The sequence below is a fragment of the Carassius auratus genome, unplaced genomic scaffold (assembly GCF_003368295.1).
Source record: "Carassius auratus strain Wakin unplaced genomic scaffold, ASM336829v1 scaf_tig00044027, whole genome shotgun sequence".
In the NCBI taxonomy this organism is placed as follows: Eukaryota; Metazoa; Chordata; class Actinopteri; order Cypriniformes; family Cyprinidae; genus Carassius; species Carassius auratus.
This window is the reverse complement of record NW_020526805.1, coordinates 1-15,127: the sequence shown is the minus strand read 5'-3', so window position 1 is coordinate 15,127 and position 15,127 is coordinate 1. Positions and strand designations below refer to the sequence as shown.

The 15,127-nt window shown below is 45.0% G+C and overlaps 1 long non-coding RNA gene and 13 other non-coding genes across 14 annotated transcripts; 13 read left to right on the top strand and 1 right to left on the bottom strand.

Moving 5' to 3' along the window:
* Positions 1-36: 36 nt before the first annotated feature.
* LOC113086775 (uncharacterized) lies at positions 37-2,861 on the bottom strand. Its single transcript, XR_003285050.1, has 3 exons — positions 2,582-2,861; positions 1,814-1,891; positions 37-767 (listed from the first exon to the last, which is right to left on the bottom strand). It is a non-coding gene; the product is annotated as an uncharacterized LOC113086775 (long non-coding RNA).
* Positions 2,862-3,657: 796 nt separating this feature from the next.
* Positions 3,658-3,728, top strand: trnag-gcc (transfer RNA glycine (anticodon GCC)). The gene has a single exon. It is a non-coding gene; the product is annotated as a tRNA-Gly (tRNA).
* An 806-nt stretch (positions 3,729-4,534) lies between these two features.
* Positions 4,535-4,605, top strand: trnag-gcc (transfer RNA glycine (anticodon GCC)). The gene has a single exon. It is a non-coding gene; the product is annotated as a tRNA-Gly (tRNA).
* An 806-nt stretch (positions 4,606-5,411) lies between these two features.
* Positions 5,412-5,482, top strand: trnag-gcc (transfer RNA glycine (anticodon GCC)). The gene has a single exon. It is a non-coding gene; the product is annotated as a tRNA-Gly (tRNA).
* Positions 5,483-6,288: 806 nt separating this feature from the next.
* On the top strand, positions 6,289-6,359 carry trnag-gcc (transfer RNA glycine (anticodon GCC)). Its single transcript has one exon. It is a non-coding gene; the product is annotated as a tRNA-Gly (tRNA).
* An 806-nt stretch (positions 6,360-7,165) lies between these two features.
* trnag-gcc (transfer RNA glycine (anticodon GCC)) lies at positions 7,166-7,236 on the top strand. The gene has a single exon. It is a non-coding gene; the product is annotated as a tRNA-Gly (tRNA).
* An 806-nt stretch (positions 7,237-8,042) lies between these two features.
* trnag-gcc (transfer RNA glycine (anticodon GCC)) lies at positions 8,043-8,113 on the top strand. Its single transcript has one exon. It is a non-coding gene; the product is annotated as a tRNA-Gly (tRNA).
* An 806-nt stretch (positions 8,114-8,919) lies between these two features.
* On the top strand, positions 8,920-8,990 carry trnag-gcc (transfer RNA glycine (anticodon GCC)). Its single transcript has one exon. It is a non-coding gene; the product is annotated as a tRNA-Gly (tRNA).
* Positions 8,991-9,796: 806 nt separating this feature from the next.
* On the top strand, positions 9,797-9,867 carry trnag-gcc (transfer RNA glycine (anticodon GCC)). The gene has a single exon. It is a non-coding gene; the product is annotated as a tRNA-Gly (tRNA).
* Positions 9,868-10,673: 806 nt separating this feature from the next.
* On the top strand, positions 10,674-10,744 carry trnag-gcc (transfer RNA glycine (anticodon GCC)). Its single transcript has one exon. It is a non-coding gene; the product is annotated as a tRNA-Gly (tRNA).
* Positions 10,745-11,551: 807 nt separating this feature from the next.
* On the top strand, positions 11,552-11,622 carry trnag-gcc (transfer RNA glycine (anticodon GCC)). The gene has a single exon. It is a non-coding gene; the product is annotated as a tRNA-Gly (tRNA).
* Positions 11,623-12,428: 806 nt separating this feature from the next.
* Positions 12,429-12,499, top strand: trnag-gcc (transfer RNA glycine (anticodon GCC)). The gene has a single exon. It is a non-coding gene; the product is annotated as a tRNA-Gly (tRNA).
* An 806-nt stretch (positions 12,500-13,305) lies between these two features.
* Positions 13,306-13,376, top strand: trnag-gcc (transfer RNA glycine (anticodon GCC)). Its single transcript has one exon. It is a non-coding gene; the product is annotated as a tRNA-Gly (tRNA).
* Positions 13,377-14,183: 807 nt separating this feature from the next.
* Positions 14,184-14,254, top strand: trnag-gcc (transfer RNA glycine (anticodon GCC)). The gene has a single exon. It is a non-coding gene; the product is annotated as a tRNA-Gly (tRNA).
* Positions 14,255-15,127: the final 873 nt, after the last annotated feature.

Sequence of the window (15,127 nt, the reverse complement as noted above, 5' to 3'; positions counted from 1 at the left end):
CATACGAAGTGGAAACAGCACTCGTGAAGCAATTTGTATTTTTCAGTTGTGTTTATTAAATGCTTTTAGCACCTTTTAAGATCAAGCCAAAATAATTAAATAGAAAAAAGAATTCTGACAATATAAATAGATATTACAATCTCACACTGAAAAATTAAAATATACAGTATATACATGAGTTAAATATTGCTAAATAAGCTGCAAATTAATATCTCGTATTTTTCTTTAGACTCTTTCCAGGTCACCTCTTTCTCAATGCCCTGATGTTGGTAAATAAAGAAGACTTTAGCTTTACTTTTTTTCAAAAACTTTTTTGAACTTATTTCAGGATAGCCTGTGTGTGTGTGTGTGTGTGTGTGTGAGGACTGTTTGGATCCTGGCTAAGTTCCATTTCACAAAATCTGCACAAGTGAACAACGTGTTCATCTCCAGGCCTTTCGTGTTTTTGCAGTCCCGTTTCTTTGTGTCCTTCAGTTCAGTCTAAAGTGCTCCATTTCCATAAAGTCTTGGAATGACATCCTGGTGTTTACTTCTCTGCAGTCGTGTTTAATGAAGAACTGGTGTTCAGCAGTGTGGTCAGGTGCTTGACATAATGTGACGTGTAGTTTTGTGGTCATATGGAGCGTGCTGTTAGGATGTCTTCCTGTGGTGTTTATTAAGCACGTTGTCGATAGGCTCAGCGTTCGCTGTCCAGTACAAACACCCTGTCAGCAGTCTTCACAGGTCAGGTACGGCCAGCACATGCAGAGGTGACATACATGTAGCTCCTATACAGAGGGGAAACATGTGATCAATTTACGCATCATGAACATTCAGAGTGAGGCTCCACATGAGACCCATGAGATGAGGACAGCGAGGACACAGACAGAGAACCAGTGGGGTCTACAACAAGCTGAATATTGAGTTTAATGTGTAAGGAAACAGAGTTTCTTCAGGTTTATGAAGGTGAAGTTAAGACCTTTTTAAAACCAAGCAAATCAAATTTGAGGAACAAATGAGGAAAAACACAAATATGTTCTGTAAATGGAAATGTCTGGATAGTAGTATTAACTTCAGAGTTTGAAAACACAACTTCCAACAGATATTCATAATTTAATTTGACAGAAACACACTGAAAGCCTCTGCTCCCAGACACTACAACATTTCATATGTTACTGTACGTTCAGATCATGCTGCAAAATTCATGCTGCCTTGTTTTCCAGTGAACATGCATAAATATTATTAAATAAAGATACATTTACTGGAGATACAAAATTACATGAAATACAAAGACTTGTTTGAAAGAATTGTGTGATTATAACAAGAAGTAATATCTGCCATTTAGGGAAAAAAAGTCACCTAAATTCAAAGAAAAGTTATAGTAAATCATTGACAAATATTTTTTTATTGTTTTAAGTGTAAACTAAGGAGCCCCGCACATGACATGCAAGAAAAAAATAAATAAATTGTGTGCATGCTTTACTAATTTGCTGGCAATAGTAAATCGAGGGAACGCTATAGTAATCGTGTGCACGTTTTAGTACATTGAGGGAATGAATTAGTAAATCATACACACGTTTTAGCCTTATATTTTTTCCTGCATGTCATGTGCGAGGCTCCTTAGTAAACTCATTTAATTAGTGTTACATTTTTCAAGACTTCATTTTACATTTGCATCATAAATTACATATTGATTGAAAGATATCTGCACTGCATTCATTCCTTTCAAACTTTCTTAAGGCATTAATTTGTGTAAGGGTAAATTAAGACATTTTAAGACTTTAAAACCTGCAGGAACTCTTGTGTGTTTGTTGTTAATGTGTTAAATATTCACCTGTCTCTGACTGAAGATCTGCTCGGGTCCCAGGAAAAGATGACAGCAAAGACACAATCAGTGAAGAAGCAGTGCTCTCTGAAAGAACAACAACAATATAGCAATATTAAAAAAAGGAATAATTATAACTATATTACAGACACAAACAAACACACTCACACACATAAATAATACTTAAATTGAAGCACATAATATATATATATATATATATATATATATATGTGTGTGTGTGTGTGTGTCTGTGTGTGTGTAAGCATTGGGACTGTATGATATTCACAAATAAAAGTTTTTAAATCCTGTAAGACTGTATGCAGTTTAATTGTAAAACTATAGTAATCTTGCTGTTCTTGGCAGACTGATATTCATTTAAAGTCTCATGACTGTCCTGTAAATATAATGCCAATGCAATAACAACAATAGTACATTTATTGTTGTGATTCTACTAAAATAACATGGCTAAATCATGGTTACTATAGTAAAACCATAGTCAGAAAACATTTTTGAACTGTGGAATACATGTAATCTCATCACAAAAGTGAAAATAATGTTTACTTCATTCATAATTCAACTTGTAATCAACAGATGACATGTTAATGATGACAAACAATACACAGAAACGTAAATCATGGCTATGTTCATTCATAATTTGCAAACAAATCTATCTAGGCTGAACTATAGTAAACCGTTTAGAAACGAGCAAAGTTTACCAACGTGATTTCATCATTAACGGTAACGAAACGTCAGCTGATATCACGTAAAGTATCTTACCTTTGATAGACGCTTGAGAATGCGTTGAATTTAACAACGGAGGCGATCGCTGTTGTGTGTTTTCTTCTTCTCCTTCTTCTGCGAATTCAAACTTCCCGCGGTGCCCAAAACCGGAAGAGCGCCACGAGAGCGCTAGCGGCCGAAAGTATATTACATCCGTAGTGGTTTAGCACTACCATTGAGAATGAATGGGAAACGGTTTAGGGCCGTTTAGCTAAACAATTCAAGGCCGCGGCGCGGGAGACCCGGGTCCGATTCCCGGCCAATGCAGCAGAGGTCGTGTTTTTAAGGCCATGTTAGTCGTTCCTCATAAGCGGCAGCTGTCCCCAGAGCCACGAGCACAGCGCAGCTTCACTCACTGGTGGCTGAATGTCAGAGTTGTTGTTTCCCGCGCAGGAGACCCAGGTTCGATTCCCAGCAGAAGCAAAGCAGTGTATCTTGCTACTTTAGAAGTGGGCAACTTATCAGTGTTTTACAGGGAACTAGTGGAAGCACTCTAGACAATGCTTTTCCATGCTTGTTCAACGAAGTACAAGCAATTATGGCTCATGCACCTGTGAAAAACTCCTGAAGGCAATAAAAAGGCTGCAGGCAAGAAAGGTCATGCTTAAAGAAACCAATGAGAGTAAACTGACCTGTTTGTTGTCTCTAAAAAACACCAGAAGAAAAATGTCCAGGGTCAATGCTGACCTGCATGAAAGTGGAATAAACTGCAAGGTAAGTAATGTAAGATCCCCAAGACAGCGCTACAAGGTCACAGTTGGACAGTGGCTTGTTGGAAGAGCAGGGTAATGACTCCCAGCAAGAACTGACAAATCTGGTGCAGTCCAGGAGGCTGAGGTGCCCTGTGGTTCTTAAGGGAGCTGGTGGCCACAGAAGTTAACGCCTCTCACTTTTGATATTGACCTCCCCCACTCCCCTTTGCTCAGAGACACTTTTGCTCATATCAGTTCATCAAATACCCATGGAACTTGATCAGTTTGTCTGTCAGTTGTTCAGCTTTAGCATTGGTCGATATTACCCAGTTGAAGAGATGCATTTTCCACATAAATTCGTAGAATTCTTGCAGAAATAGAGCATTGGTGGTTCAGTGGTAGAATTCTCGCCTGCCACGCGGGAGACCCGGGTCCGATTCCCGGCCAATGCAGCAGAGGTCGTGTTTTTAAGGCCATGTTAGTCGTTCCTCATAAGCGGCAGCTGTCCCCAGAGCCACGAGCACAGCGCAGCTTCTCTCACTGGTGGCTGAATGTCAGAGTTGTTGTTTCCCGCGCAGGAGACCCAGGTTCAATTCCCAGCAGAAGCAAAGCAGTGTATCTTGCTACTTTAGAAGTGGGCAACTTATCAGTGTTTTACAGGGAACTAGTGGAAGCACTCTAGACAATGCTTTTCCATGCTTGTTCAACGAAGTACAAGCAATTATGGCTCATGCACCTGTGAAAAACTCCTGAAGGCAATAAAAAGGCTGCAGGCAAGAAAGGTCATGCTTAAAGAAACCAATGAGAGTAAACTGACCTGTTTGTTGTCTCTAAAAAACACCAGAAGAAAAATGTCCAGGGTCAATGCTGACCTGCATGAAAGTGGAATAAACTGCAAGGTAAGTAATGTAAGATCCCCAAGACAGCGCTACAAGGTCACAGTTGGACAGTGGCTTGTTGGAAGAGCAGGGTAATGACTCCCAGCAAGAACTGACAAATCTGGTGCAGTCCAGGAGGCTGAGGTGCCCTGTGGTTCTTAAGGGAGCTGGTGGCCACAGAAGTTAACGCCTCTCACTTTTGATATTGACCTCCCCCACTCCCCTTTGCTCAGAGACACTTTTGCTCATATCAGTTCATCAAATACCCATGGAACTTGATCAGTTTGTCTGTCAGTTGTTCAGCTTTAGCATTGGTCGATATTACCCAGTTGAAGAGATGCATTTTCCACATAAATTCGTAGAATTCTTGCAGAAATAGAGCATTGGTGGTTCAGTGGTAGAATTCTCGCCTGCCACGCGGGAGACCCGGGTCCGATTCCCGGCCAATGCAGCAGAGGTCGTGTTTTTAAGGCCATGTTAGTCGTTCCTCATAAGCGGCAGCTGTCCCCAGAGCCACGAGCACAGCGCAGCTTCTCTCACTGGTGGCTGAATGTCAGAGTTGTTGTTTCCCGCGCAGGAGACCCAGGTTCGATTCCCAGCAGAAGCAAAGCAGTGTATCTTGCTACTTTAGAAGTGGGCAACTTATCAGTGTTTTACAGGGAACTAGTGGAAGCACTCTAGACAATGCTTTTCCATGCTTGTTCAACGAAGTACAAGCAATTATGGCTCATGCACCTGTGAAAAACTCCTGAAGGCAATAAAAAGGCTGCAGGCAAGAAAGGTCATGCTTAAAGAAACCAATGAGAGTAAACTGACCTGTTTGTTGTCTCTAAAAAACACCAGAAGAAAAATGTCCAGGGTCAATGCTGACCTGCATGAAAGTGGAATAAACTGCAAGGTAAGTAATGTAAGATCCCCAAGACAGCGCTACAAGGTCACAGTTGGACAGTGGCTTGTTGGAAGAGCAGGGTAATGACTCCCAGCAAGAACTGACAAATCTGGTGCAGTCCAGGAGGCTGAGGTGCCCTGTGGTTCTTAAGGGAGCTGGTGGCCACAGAAGTTAACGCCTCTCACTTTTGATATTGACCTCCCCCACTCCCCTTTGCTCAGAGACACTTTTGCTCATATCAGTTCATCAAATACCCATGGAACTTGATCAGTTTGTCTGTCAGTTGTTCAGCTTTAGCATTGGTCGATATTACCCAGTTGAAGAGATGCATTTTCCACATAAATTCGTAGAATTCTTGCAGAAATAGAGCATTGGTGGTTCAGTGGTAGAATTCTCGCCTGCCACGCGGGAGACCCGGGTCCGATTCCCGGCCAATGCAGCAGAGGTCGTGTTTTTAAGGCCATGTTAGTCGTTCCTCATAAGCGGCAGCTGTCCCCAGAGCCACGAGCACAGCGCAGCTTCTCTCACTGGTGGCTGAATGTCAGAGTTGTTGTTTCCCGCGCAGGAGACCCAGGTTCGATTCCCAGCAGAAGCAAAGCAGTGTATCTTGCTACTTTAGAAGTGGGCAACTTATCAGTGTTTTACAGGGAACTAGTGGAAGCACTCTAGACAATGCTTTTCCATGCTTGTTCAACGAAGTACAAGCAATTATGGCTCATGCACCTGTGAAAAACTCCTGAAGGCAATAAAAAGGCTGCAGGCAAGAAAGGTCATGCTTAAAGAAACCAATGAGAGTAAACTGACCTGTTTGTTGTCTCTAAAAAACACCAGAAGAAAAATGTCCAGGGTCAATGCTGACCTGCATGAAAGTGGAATAAACTGCAAGGTAAGTAATGTAAGATCCCCAAGACAGCGCTACAAGGTCACAGTTGGACAGTGGCTTGTTGGAAGAGCAGGGTAATGACTCCCAGCAAGAACTGACAAATCTGGTGCAGTCCAGGAGGCTGAGGTGCCCTGTGGTTCTTAAGGGAGCTGGTGGCCACAGAAGTTAACGCCTCTCACTTTTGATATTGACCTCCCCCACTCCCCTTTGCTCAGAGACACTTTTGCTCATATCAGTTCATCAAATACCCATGGAACTTGATCAGTTTGTCTGTCAGTTGTTCAGCTTTAGCATTGGTCGATATTACCCAGTTGAAGAGATGCATTTTCCACATAAATTCGTAGAATTCTTGCAGAAATAGAGCATTGGTGGTTCAGTGGTAGAATTCTCGCCTGCCACGCGGGAGACCCGGGTCCGATTCCCGGCCAATGCAGCAGAGGTCGTGTTTTTAAGGCCATGTTAGTCGTTCCTCATAAGCGGCAGCTGTCCCCAGAGCCACGAGCACAGCGCAGCTTCTCTCACTGGTGGCTGAATGTCAGAGTTGTTGTTTCCCGCGCAGGAGACCCAGGTTCGATTCCCAGCAGAAGCAAAGCAGTGTATCTTGCTACTTTAGAAGTGGGCAACTTATCAGTGTTTTACAGGGAACTAGTGGAAGCACTCTAGACAATGCTTTTCCATGCTTGTTCAACGAAGTACAAGCAATTATGGCTCATGCACCTGTGAAAAACTCCTGAAGGCAATAAAAAGGCTGCAGGCAAGAAAGGTCATGCTTAAAGAAACCAATGAGAGTAAACTGACCTGTTTGTTGTCTCTAAAAAACACCAGAAGAAAAATGTCCAGGGTCAATGCTGACCTGCATGAAAGTGGAATAAACTGCAAGGTAAGTAATGTAAGATCCCCAAGACAGCGCTACAAGGTCACAGTTGGACAGTGGCTTGTTGGAAGAGCAGGGTAATGACTCCCAGCAAGAACTGACAAATCTGGTGCAGTCCAGGAGGCTGAGGTGCCCTGTGGTTCTTAAGGGAGCTGGTGGCCACAGAAGTTAACGCCTCTCACTTTTGATATTGACCTCCCCCACTCCCCTTTGCTCAGAGACACTTTTGCTCATATCAGTTCATCAAATACCCATGGAACTTGATCAGTTTGTCTGTCAGTTGTTCAGCTTTAGCATTGGTCGATATTACCCAGTTGAAGAGATGCATTTTCCACATAAATTCGTAGAATTCTTGCAGAAATAGAGCATTGGTGGTTCAGTGGTAGAATTCTCGCCTGCCACGCGGGAGACCCGGGTCCGATTCCCGGCCAATGCAGCAGAGGTCGTGTTTTTAAGGCCATGTTAGTCGTTCCTCATAAGCGGCAGCTGTCCCCAGAGCCACGAGCACAGCGCAGCTTCTCTCACTGGTGGCTGAATGTCAGAGTTGTTGTTTCCCGCGCAGGAGACCCAGGTTCGATTCCCAGCAGAAGCAAAGCAGTGTATCTTGCTACTTTAGAAGTGGGCAACTTATCAGTGTTTTACAGGGAACTAGTGGAAGCACTCTAGACAATGCTTTTCCATGCTTGTTCAACGAAGTACAAGCAATTATGGCTCATGCACCTGTGAAAAACTCCTGAAGGCAATAAAAAGGCTGCAGGCAAGAAAGGTCATGCTTAAAGAAACCAATGAGAGTAAACTGACCTGTTTGTTGTCTCTAAAAAACACCAGAAGAAAAATGTCCAGGGTCAATGCTGACCTGCATGAAAGTGGAATAAACTGCAAGGTAAGTAATGTAAGATCCCCAAGACAGCGCTACAAGGTCACAGTTGGACAGTGGCTTGTTGGAAGAGCAGGGTAATGACTCCCAGCAAGAACTGACAAATCTGGTGCAGTCCAGGAGGCTGAGGTGCCCTGTGGTTCTTAAGGGAGCTGGTGGCCACAGAAGTTAACGCCTCTCACTTTTGATATTGACCTCCCCCACTCCCCTTTGCTCAGAGACACTTTTGCTCATATCAGTTCATCAAATACCCATGGAACTTGATCAGTTTGTCTGTCAGTTGTTCAGCTTTAGCATTGGTCGATATTACCCAGTTGAAGAGATGCATTTTCCACATAAATTCGTAGAATTCTTGCAGAAATAGAGCATTGGTGGTTCAGTGGTAGAATTCTCGCCTGCCACGCGGGAGACCCGGGTCCGATTCCCGGCCAATGCAGCAGAGGTCGTGTTTTTAAGGCCATGTTAGTCGTTCCTCATAAGCGGCAGCTGTCCCCAGAGCCACGAGCACAGCGCAGCTTCTCTCACTGGTGGCTGAATGTCAGAGTTGTTGTTTCCCGCGCAGGAGACCCAGGTTCGATTCCCAGCAGAAGCAAAGCAGTGTATCTTGCTACTTTAGAAGTGGGCAACTTATCAGTGTTTTACAGGGAACTAGTGGAAGCACTCTAGACAATGCTTTTCCATGCTTGTTCAACGAAGTACAAGCAATTATGGCTCATGCACCTGTGAAAAACTCCTGAAGGCAATAAAAAGGCTGCAGGCAAGAAAGGTCATGCTTAAAGAAACCAATGAGAGTAAACTGACCTGTTTGTTGTCTCTAAAAAACACCAGAAGAAAAATGTCCAGGGTCAATGCTGACCTGCATGAAAGTGGAATAAACTGCAAGGTAAGTAATGTAAGATCCCCAAGACAGCGCTACAAGGTCACAGTTGGACAGTGGCTTGTTGGAAGAGCAGGGTAATGACTCCCAGCAAGAACTGACAAATCTGGTGCAGTCCAGGAGGCTGAGGTGCCCTGTGGTTCTTAAGGGAGCTGGTGGCCACAGAAGTTAACGCCTCTCACTTTTGATATTGACCTCCCCCACTCCCCTTTGCTCAGAGACACTTTTGCTCATATCAGTTCATCAAATACCCATGGAACTTGATCAGTTTGTCTGTCAGTTGTTCAGCTTTAGCATTGGTCGATATTACCCAGTTGAAGAGATGCATTTTCCACATAAATTCGTAGAATTCTTGCAGAAATAGAGCATTGGTGGTTCAGTGGTAGAATTCTCGCCTGCCACGCGGGAGACCCGGGTCCGATTCCCGGCCAATGCAGCAGAGGTCGTGTTTTTAAGGCCATGTTAGTCGTTCCTCATAAGCGGCAGCTGTCCCCAGAGCCACGAGCACAGCGCAGCTTCTCTCACTGGTGGCTGAATGTCAGAGTTGTTGTTTCCCGCGCAGGAGACCCAGGTTCGATTCCCAGCAGAAGCAAAGCAGTGTATCTTGCTACTTTAGAAGTGGGCAACTTATCAGTGTTTTACAGGGAACTAGTGGAAGCACTCTAGACAATGCTTTTCCATGCTTGTTCAACGAAGTACAAGCAATTATGGCTCATGCACCTGTGAAAAACTCCTGAAGGCAATAAAAAGGCTGCAGGCAAGAAAGGTCATGCTTAAAGAAACCAATGAGAGTAAACTGACCTGTTTGTTGTCTCTAAAAAACACCAGAAGAAAAATGTCCAGGGTCAATGCTGACCTGCATGAAAGTGGAATAAACTGCAAGGTAAGTAATGTAAGATCCCCAAGACAGCGCTACAAGGTCACAGTTGGACAGTGGCTTGTTGGAAGAGCAGGGTAATGACTCCCAGCAAGAACTGACAAATCTGGTGCAGTCCAGGAGGCTGAGGTGCCCTGTGGTTCTTAAGGGAGCTGGTGGCCACAGAAGTTAACGCCTCTCACTTTTGATATTGACCTCCCCCACTCCCCTTTGCTCAGAGACACTTTTGCTCATATCAGTTCATCAAATACCCATGGAACTTGATCAGTTTGTCTGTCAGTTGTTCAGCTTTAGCATTGGTCGATATTACCCAGTTGAAGAGATGCATTTTCCACATAAATTCGTAGAATTCTTGCAGAAATAGAGCATTGGTGGTTCAGTGGTAGAATTCTCGCCTGCCACGCGGGAGACCCGGGTCCGATTCCCGGCCAATGCAGCAGAGGTCGTGTTTTTAAGGCCATGTTAGTCGTTCCTCATAAGCGGCAGCTGTCCCCAGAGCCACGAGCACAGCGCAGCTTCTCTCACTGGTGGCTGAATGTCAGAGTTGTTGTTTCCCGCGCAGGAGACCCAGGTTCGATTCCCAGCAGAAGCAAAGCAGTGTATCTTGCTACTTTAGAAGTGGGCAACTTATCAGTGTTTTACAGGGAACTAGTGGAAGCACTCTAGACAATGCTTTTCCATGCTTGTTCAACGAAGTACAAGCAATTATGGCTCATGCACCTGTGAAAAACTCCTGAAGGCAATAAAAAGGCTGCAGGCAAGAAAGGTCATGCTTAAAGAAACCAATGAGAGTAAACTGACCTGTTTGTTGTCTCTAAAAAACACCAGAAGAAAAATGTCCAGGGTCAATGCTGACCTGCATGAAAGTGGAATAAACTGCAAGGTAAGTAATGTAAGATCCCCAAGACAGCGCTACAAGGTCACAGTTGGACAGTGGCTTGTTGGAAGAGCAGGGTAATGACTCCCAGCAAGAACTGACAAATCTGGTGCAGTCCAGGAGGCTGAGGTGCCCTGTGGTTCTTAAGGGAGCTGGTGGCCACAGAAGTTAACGCCTCTCACTTTTGATATTGACCTCCCCCACTCCCCTTTGCTCAGAGACACTTTTGCTCATATCAGTTCATCAAATACCCATGGAACTTGATCAGTTTGTCTGTCAGTTGTTCAGCTTTAGCATTGGTCGATATTACCCAGTTGAAGAGATGCATTTTCCACATAAATTCGTAGAATTCTTGCAGAAATAGAGCATTGGTGGTTCAGTGGTAGAATTCTCGCCTGCCACGCGGGAGACCCGGGTCCGATTCCCGGCCAATGCAGCAGAGGTCGTGTTTTTAAGGCCATGTTAGTCGTTCCTCATAAGCGGCAGCTGTCCCCAGAGCCACGAGCACAGCGCAGCTTCTCTCACTGGTGGCTGAATGTCAGAGTTGTTGTTTCCCGCGCAGGAGACCCAGGTTCGATTCCCAGCAGAAGCAAAGCAGTGTATCTTGCTACTTTAGAAGTGGGCAACTTATCAGTGTTTTACAGGGAACTAGTGGAAGCACTCTAGACAATGCTTTTCCATGCTTGTTCAACGAAGTACAAGCAATTATGGCTCATGCACCTGTGAAAAACTCCTGAAGGCAATAAAAAGGCTGCAGGCAAGAAAGGTCATGCTTAAAGAAACCAATGAGAGTAAACTGACCTGTTTGTTGTCTCTAAAAAACACCAGAAGAAAAATGTCCAGGGGTCAATGCTGACCTGCATGAAAGTGGAATAAACTGCAAGGTAAGTAATGTAAGATCCCCAAGACAGCGCTACAAGGTCACAGTTGGACAGTGGCTTGTTGGAAGAGCAGGGTAATGACTCCCAGCAAGAACTGACAAATCTGGTGCAGTCCAGGAGGCTGAGGTGCCCTGTGGTTCTTAAGGGAGCTGGTGGCCACAGAAGTTAACGCCTCTCACTTTTGATATTGACCTCCCCCACTCCCCTTTGCTCAGAGACACTTTTGCTCATATCAGTTCATCAAATACCCATGGAACTTGATCAGTTTGTCTGTCAGTTGTTCAGCTTTAGCATTGGTCGATATTACCCAGTTGAAGAGATGCATTTTCCACATAAATTCGTAGAATTCTTGCAGAAATAGAGCATTGGTGGTTCAGTGGTAGAATTCTCGCCTGCCACGCGGGAGACCCGGGTCCGATTCCCGGCCAATGCAGCAGAGGTCGTGTTTTTAAGGCCATGTTAGTCGTTCCTCATAAGCGGCAGCTGTCCCCAGAGCCACGAGCACAGCGCAGCTTCTCTCACTGGTGGCTGAATGTCAGAGTTGTTGTTTCCCGCGCAGGAGACCCAGGTTCGATTCCCAGCAGAAGCAAAGCAGTGTATCTTGCTACTTTAGAAGTGGGCAACTTATCAGTGTTTTACAGGGAACTAGTGGAAGCACTCTAGACAATGCTTTTCCATGCTTGTTCAACGAAGTACAAGCAATTATGGCTCATGCACCTGTGAAAAACTCCTGAAGGCAATAAAAAGGCTGCAGGCAAGAAAGGTCATGCTTAAAGAAACCAATGAGAGTAAACTGACCTGTTTGTTGTCTCTAAAAAACACCAGAAGAAAAATGTCCAGGGTCAATGCTGACCTGCATGAAAGTGGAATAAACTGCAAGGTAAGTAATGTAAGATCCCCAAGACAGCGCTACAAGGTCACAGTTGGACAGTGGCTTGTTGGAAGAGCAGGGTAATGACTCCCAGCAAGAACTGACAAATCTGGTGCAGTCCAGGAGGCTGAGGTGCCCTGTGGTTCTTAAGGGAGCTGGTGGCCACAGAAGTTAACGCCTCTCACTTTTGATATTGACCTCCCCCACTCCCCTTTGCTCAGAGACACTTTTGCTCATATCAGTTCATCAAATACCCATGGAACTTGATCAGTTTGTCTGTCAGTTGTTCAGCTTTAGCATTGGTCGATATTACCCAGTTGAAGAGATGCATTTTCCACATAAATTCGTAGAATTCTTGCAGAAATAGAGCATTGGTGGTTCAGTGGTAGAATTCTCGCCTGCCACGCGGGAGACCCGGGTCCGATTCCCGGCCAATGCAGCAGAGGTCGTGTTTTTAAGGCCATGTTAGTCGTTCCTCATAAGCGGCAGCTGTCCCCAGAGCCACGAGCACAGCGCAGCTTCTCTCACTGGTGGCTGAATGTCAGAGTTGTTGTTTCCCGCGCAGGAGACCCAGGTTCGATTCCCAGCAGAAGCAAAGCAGTGTATCTTGCTACTTTAGAAGTGGGCAACTTATCAGTGTTTTACAGGGAACTAGTGGAAGCACTCTAGACAATGCTTTTCCATGCTTGTTCAACGAAGTACAAGCAATTATGGCTCATGCACCTGTGAAAAACTCCTGAAGGCAATAAAAAGGCTGCAGGCAAGAAAGGTCATGCTTAAAGAAACCAATGAGAGTAAACTGACCTGTTTGTTGTCTCTAAAAAACACCAGAAGAAAAATGTCCAGGGTCAATGCTGACCTGCATGAAAGTGGAATAAACTGCAAGGTAAGTAATGTAAGATCCCCAAGACAGCGCTACAAGGTCACAGTTGGACAGTGGCTTGTTGGAAGAGCAGGGTAATGACTCCCAGCAAGAACTGACAAATCTGGTGCAGTCCAGGAGGCTGAGGTGCCCTGTGGTTCTTAAGGGAGCTGGTGGCCACAGAAGTTAACGCCTCTCACTTTTGATATTGACCTCCCCCACTCCCCTTTGCTCAGAGACACTTTTGCTCATATCAGTTCATCAAATACCCATGGAACTTGATCAGTTTGTCTGTCAGTTGTTCAGCTTTAGCATTGGTCGATATTACCCAGTTGAAGAGATGCATTTTCCACATAAATTCGTAGAATTCTTGCAGAAATAGAGCATTGGTGGTTCAGTGGTAGAATTCTCGCCTGCCACGCGGGAGACCCGGGTCCGATTCCCGGCCAATGCAGCAGAGGTCGTGTTTTTAAGGCCATGTTAGTCGTTCCTCATAAGCGGCAGCTGTCCCCAGAGCCACGAGCACAGCGCAGCTTCTCTCACTGGTGGCTGAATGTCAGAGTTGTTGTTTCCCGCGCAGGAGACCCAGGTTCGATTCCCAGCAGAAGCAAAGCAGTGTATCTTGCTACTTTAGAAGTGGGCAACTTATCAGTGTTTTACAGGGAACTAGTGGAAGCACTCTAGACAATGCTTTTCCATGCTTGTTCAACGAAGTACAAGCAATTATGGCTCATGCACCTGTGAAAAACTCCTGAAGGCAATAAAAAGGCTGCAGGCAAGAAAGGTCATGCTTAAAGAAACCAATGAGAGTAAACTGACCTGTTTGTTGTCTCTAAAAAACACCAGAAGAAAAATGTCCAGGGGTCAATGCTGACCTGCATGAAAGTGGAATAAACTGCAAGGTAAGTAATGTAAGATCCCCAAGACAGCGCTACAAGGTCACAGTTGGACAGTGGCTTGTTGGAAGAGCAGGGTAATGACTCCCAGCAAGAACTGACAAATCTGGTGCAGTCCAGGAGGCTGAGGTGCCCTGTGGTTCTTAAGGGAGCTGGTGGCCACAGAAGTTAACGCCTCTCACTTTTGATATTGACCTCCCCCACTCCCCTTTGCTCAGAGACACTTTTGCTCATATCAGTTCATCAAATACCCATGGAACTTGATCAGTTTGTCTGTCAGTTGTTCAGCTTTAGCATTGGTCGATATTACCCAGTTGAAGAGATGCATTTTCCACATAAATTCGTAGAATTCTTGCAGAAATAGAGCATTGGTGGTTCAGTGGTAGAATTCTCGCCTGCCACGCGGGAGACCCGGGTCCGATTCCCGGCCAATGCAGCAGAGGTCGTGTTTTTAAGGCCATGTTAGTCGTTCCTCATAAGCGGCAGCTGTCCCCAGAGCCACGAGCACAGCGCAGCTTCTCTCACTGGTGGCTGAATGTCAGAGTTGTTGTTTCCCGCGCAGGAGACCCAGGTTCGATTCCCAGCAGAAGCAAAGCAGTGTATCTTGCTACTTTAGAAGTGGGCAACTTATCAGTGTTTTACAGGGAACTAGTGGAAGCACTCTAGACAATGCTTTTCCATGCTTGTTCAACGAAGTACAAGCAATTATGGCTCATGCACCTGTGAAAAACTCCTGAAGGCAATAAAAAGGCTGCAGGCAAGAAAGGTCATGCTTAAAGAAACCAATGAGAGTAAACTGACCTGTTTGTTGTCTCTAAAAAACACCAGAAGAAAAATGTCCAGGGTCAATGCTGACTGCATGAAAGTGGAATAAACTGCAAGGTAAGTAATGTAAGATCCCCAAGACAGCGCTACAAGGTCACAGTTGGACAGTGGCTTGTTGGAAGAGCAGGGTAATGACTCCCAGCAAGAACTGACAAATCTGGTGCAGTCCAGGAGGCTGAGGTGCCCTGTGGTTCTTAAGGGAGCTGGTGGCCACAGAAGTTAACGCCTCTCACTTTTGATATTGACCTCCCCACTCCCCTTTGCTCAGAGACACTTTTGCTCATATCAGTTCATCAAATACCCATGGAACTTGATCAGTTTGTCTGTCAGTTGTTCAGCTTTAGCATTGGTCGATATTACCCAGTTGAAGAGATGCATTTTCCACATAAATTCGTAGAATTCTTGCAGAAATAGAGCATTGGTGGTTCAGTGGTAGAATTCTCGCCTGCCACGCGGAGACCCGGGTCGATTCCCGCCAATGCAG